We start from the raw sequence: 5874 nt of genomic DNA on the forward strand, positions 1-5874 counted from the left end.
TGCACTAGTGCGAGCCGCAAATGCCACTTCCAGCTTAGCTGAGCAGAAGAAGAACAACAAGAAGAAGAAATATCTCGAAATATGTCCGTTAGGCCCCTTCCCTTGAGATAAATCTGCAAATATCTCGGAAACGAAGCGAGCTATGGCAAAATGTTAAGAGACCTTTCTTGTAGAGAATTAAGTTTCCTACTTTTTATGTTCTATGATATTTTTCGATCAGATCCGTAGTTCTCGAGATATATCAAGATATTTAAAAGTTCCGAAGCCGCACCAACATAATAGAGATACAGAAACACCGTGGCCCCTTTCTTTGAGATAACTCTGCACTATTGCGAGCTGGAAATGCCACTTCCAGTTTAGCTGTGCAGAAGAAGAACAACAAGAAGAAGAAATATCTCGAAATATGTCCGTTAGGCCCCTTCCCTTGAGATAAATCTGCAAATATCTCGGAAACGAAGCGAGCTATGGCAAAATCTTAAGAGACCTTTTTTGTAGAGAATTAAGTTTCGTACCTTTTACGTTCTATGATATTTTTTGATCAGATGCGTAGTTCTCGAGATATATCAAGATATTTAAAAGTTCCGAAACCGCACCAACATAATAGAGATACATAAACACCGTGACCCCTTTCTTTGAGATAACTCTGCACTAGTGCGAGCCGCAAATGCCACTTCCAGCTTAGCTGTGCAGAAGAAGAACAACAAGAAGAAGAAATATCTCGAAATATGTCCGTCAGGCCCCTTCCCTTGAGATATATCTGCAAATATCTCGGAAACGAAGCGAGCTATGGCAAAATGTTAAGAGACCTTTTTTGTAGAGAATTCTGTTTCCTACAATTTATGTTCTATGATATTTTTTGATCAGAAGCGTAGTTTTCGAGATATATCGAGATATTTAAAAGTTCCGAAGCCGCACCAACATAATAGAGATACAGAAACACCGTGGCCCCTTTCTCTGAGATAACTCTGCACTAGTGCGAGCCGCAAATGCCACTTCCAGCTTAGCTGTGCAGAAGAAGAACAACAAGAAGAAGAAATATCTCGAAATATGTCCGTCAGGCCCCTTCCCTTGAGATAAATCTGCAAATATCTCGGAAACGAAGCGAGCTATGGCAAAATGTTAAGAGACCTTTTTTGTAGAGAATTAAGTTTCCTACTTTTTATGTTCTATGATATTTTTTGATCAGATGCGTAGTTCTCGAGATATATCAAGATATTTAAAAGTTCCGAAGCCGCACCAACATAATAGAGATACAGAAACACCGTGGCCCCTTTCTTTGAGATAACTCTGCACTAGTGCGAGCCGCAAATGCCACTTCCAGCTTAGCTGTGCAGAGGAAGAACAACAAGAAAAAGAAATATCTCGAAATATGTCCGTCAGGCCCCTTCCCTCGAGATATATCTGCAAATATCTCGGAAACGAAGCGAGCTATGGCAAAATGTTAAGAGACCTTTTTTGTAGAGAATTAAGTTCCCTACTTTTTATGTTCTATGATATTTTTTGATCAGATGCGTAGTTCTCGAGATATATCAAGATATTTAAAAGTTCCGAAGCCGCACCAACATAATAGAGATACAGAAACACCGTGGCCCCTTTCTTTGAGATAACTCTGCACTAGTGCGAGCCGCAAATGCCACTTCCAGCTTAGCTGTGCAGAAGAAGAACAACAAGAAGAAGAAATATCTCGAAATATGTCCGTCAGGCCCCTTCCCTTGAGATAAATATGCAAATATCTCGGAAACGAAGCGAGCTATGGCAAAATGTTAAGAGACCTTTTTTGTAGAGAATTAAGTTTCCTACTTTTTATGTTCTATGATATTTTTTGATCAGATGCGCAGTTCTCGTGATATATCAAGATATTTAAAAGTTCCGAAGCCGCACCAACATAATAGAGATACAGAAACACCGGGGCCCCTTTCTTTGAGATAACTCTGCACTATAGCGAGCTGCAAATGCCACTTCCAGCTTAGCTGTGCAGAAGAAGAACAACAAGAAGAAGAAATATCTCGAAATATGTCCGCCAGGCCCCTTCCCTTGAGATAAATCTGGAAATATCTCGGAAACGAAGAGAGCTATGGCAAAATGTTAAGAGACCTTTTTTGTAGAGAATTAAGTTTCCTACTTTTTATGTTCTATGACATTTTTTGATCAGATGCGTAGTTCTCGAGATATATCAAGATATTTAAAAGTTCCGAAGCCGCACCAACATAATAGAGATACAGAAACACCGTGGCCCCTTTCTTTGAGATAACTCTGCACTATTGCGAGCTGTAAATGCCACTTCCAGCTTAGCTGTGCAGAAGAAGAACAACAAGAAGAAGAAATATCTCGAAATATGTCCGTCAGGCCCCTTCCCTTGAGATAAATCTGCAAATATCTCGGAAACGAAGCGAGCTATGGCAAAATGTGAAGAGACCTTATTTGTAGAGAATTAAGTTTCCTACTTTTTACGTTCTATGATATTTTTTGATCAGATGCGTAGTTCTCGAGATATATCAAGATATTTCAAAGTTCCGAAACCACACCAACATAATAGAGATACAGAAGCACCGTGACCCCTTTCTTTGAGATAACTCTGCACTAGTGCGAGCCGCAAATGCCACTTCCAGCTTAGCTGTGCAGAAGAAGAACAACAAGAAGAAGAAATATCTCGAAATATGTCCGTCAGGCCCCTTCCCTTGAGATAAATCTGCAAATATCTCGGAAACGAAGAGAGCTATGGCAAAATGTTAAGAGACCTTTTTTGTAGAGAATTAAGTTTCCTACTTTTTATGTTCTATGATATTTTTTGATCTGATGCGTAGTTCTCGAGATATATCAAGATATTTAAAAGTTCCGAAGCCGCACCACCATAATAGAGATACAGAAACACCGTGGCCCCTCTCTTTGAGATAACTCTGCACTATTGCGAGCTGGAAATGCCACTTCCAGTTTAGCTGTGCAGAAGAAGAACAACAAGAAGCAAAAATATCTCGAAATATGTCCGTTAGGCCCCTTCCCTTGAGATAAATCTGCAAATATCTCGGAAACGAAGCGAGCTATGGCAAAATGTTAAGAGACCTTATTTGTAGAGAATTAAGTTTCCTACCTTTTACGTTCTATGATATTTTTTGATCAGATGCGTAGTTCTCGAGATATATCAAGATATTTAAAAGTTCCGAAACCGCACCAACATAATAGAGATACATAAACACCGTGACCCCTTTCTTTGAGATAACTCTGCACTAGTGCGAGCCGCAAATGCCACTTCCAGCTTAGCTGTGCAGAAGAAGAACAACAAGAAGAAGAAATATCTCGAAATATGTCCGTTAGGCCCCTTCCCTTGAGATAAATCTGCAAATATCTCGGAAACGAAGCGAGCTATGGCAAAATGTTAAGAGACCTTTCTTGTAGAGAATTAAGTTTCCTACTTTTTATGTTCTATGATATTTTTCGATCAGATGCGTAGTTCTCGAGATATATCAAGATATTTAAAAGTTCCGAAGCCGCACCAACATAATAGAGATACAGAAACACCGTGGCCCCTTTCTTTGAGATAACTCTGCACTATTGCGAGCTGGAAATGCCACTTCCAGTTTAGCTGTGCAGAAGAAGAACAACAAGAAGAAGAAATATCTCGAAATATGTCCGTTAGGCCCCTTCCCTTGAGATAAATCTGCAAATATCTCGGAAACGAAGCGAGCTATGGCAAAATCTTAAGAGACCTTTTTTGTAGAGAATTAAGTTTCGTACCTTTTACGTTCTATGATATTTTTTGATCAGATGCGTAGTTCTCGAGATATATCAAGATATTTAAAAGTTCCGAAACCGCACCAACATAATAGAGATACATAAACACCGTGACCCCTTTCTTTGAGATAACTCTGCACTAGTGCGAGCCGCAAATGCCACTTCCAGCTTAGCTGTGCAGAAGAAGAACAACAAGAAGAAGAAATATCTCGAAATATGTCCGTCAGGCCCCTTCCCTTGAGATATATCTGCAAATATCTCGGAAACGAAGCGAGCTATGGCAAAATGTTAAGAGACCTTTTTTGTAGAGAATTCTGTTTCCTACAATTTATGTTCTATGATATTTTTTGATCAGAAGCGTAGTTTTCGAGATATATCGAGATATTTAAAAGTTCCGAAGCCGCACCAACATAATAGAGATACAGAAACACCGTGGCCCCTTTCTTTGAGATAACTCTGCACTAGTGCGAGCCGCAAATGCCACTTCCAGCTTAGCTGTGCAGAAGAAGAACAACAAGAAGAAGAAATATCTCGAAATATGTCCGTCAGGCCCCTTCCCTTGAGATAAATCTGCAAATATCTCGGAAACGAAGCGAGCTATGGCAAAATGTTAAGAGACCTTTTTTGTAGAGAATTAAGTTTCCTACTTTTTATGTTCTATGATATTTTTTGATCAGATGCGTAGTGCTCGAGATATATCAAGATATTTAAAAGTTCCGAAGCCGCACCAACATAATAGAGATACAGAAACACCGTGGCCCCTTTCTTTGAGATAACTCTGCACTATTGCGAGCTGCAAATGCCACTTCCAGCTTAGCTGTGCAGAGGAAGAACAACAAGAAGAAGAAATATCTCGAAATATGTCCGTCAGGCCAGTTCCTTTGAGCTGAATCTGCAAATATCTCGGAAACGAAGCGAGCTATGACAAAATGTTAAGAGACGTTTTTTATAGAGAATTATGTTTCCTACAATTTATGTTCTATGATATTTTTTGATCAGAAGCGTAGTTTTCGAGATATATCGAGATATTTAAAAGTTCCGAAGCCGCACCAACATAATAGAGATACAGAAACACCGTGGCCCCTTTCTTTGAGATAACTCTGCACTAGTGCGAGCCGCAAATGCCACTTCCAGCTTAGCTGTGCAGAGGAAGAACAACAAGAAGAAGAAATATCTCGAAATATGTCCGTCAGGCCAGTTCCTTTGAGCTGAATCTGCAAATATCTCGGAAACGAAGCGAGCTATGACAAAATGTTAAGAGACGTTTTTTATAGAGAATTATGTTTCCTACAATTTATGTTCTATGATATTTTTTGATCAGAAGCGTAGTTTTCGAGATATATCGAGATATTTAAAAGTTCCGAAGCCGCACCAACATAATAGGGATACAGAAACACCGTGGCCCCTTTCTTTGAGATAACTCTGCACTAGTGCGAGCCGCAAATGCCACTTCCAGCTTAGCTGTGCAGAAGAAGAACAACAAGAAGAAGAAATATCTCGAAATATGTCCGTCAGGCCCCTTCCCTTGAGATAAATCTGCAAATATCTCGGAAACGAAGCGAGCTATGGCAAAACGTTAAGAGACCTTTTTTGTAGAGAATTAAGTTTCCTACTTTTTATGTTCTATGATATTTTTTGATCAGATGCGTAGTTCTCGAGATATATCAAGATATTTAAAAGTTCCGAAGCCGCACCAACATAATAGAGATACAGAAACACCGTGGCCCCTTTCTTTGAGATAACTCTGCACTATTGCGAGCTGTAAATGCCACTTCCAGCTTAGCTGTGCAGAAGAAGAACAACAAGAAGAAGAAATATCTCGAAATATGTCCGTCAGGCCCCTTCCCTTGAGATATATCTGCAAATATCTCGGAAACGAAGCGAGCTATGTCAAAATGTTAAGAGACCTTTTTTGTAGAGAATTAAGTTTCCTACTTTTTATGTTCTATGATATTTTTTGATCAGATGCGTAGTTCTCGAGATATATCAAGATATTTAAAAGTTCCGAAGCCGCACCAACATAATAGAGATACAGAAACACCGTGGCCCCTTTCTTTGAGATAACTCTGCACTATTGCGAGCTGTAAATGCCACTTCCAGCTTAGCTGTGCAGAAGAAGAACAACAAGAAGAAGAAATATCTCGA

This window comes from Osmia lignaria, unplaced genomic scaffold (assembly GCF_051020975.1).
Source record: "Osmia lignaria lignaria isolate PbOS001 unplaced genomic scaffold, iyOsmLign1 scaffold0002, whole genome shotgun sequence".
Lineage (NCBI taxonomy): Eukaryota > Metazoa > Arthropoda > Insecta > Hymenoptera > Megachilidae > Osmia > Osmia lignaria.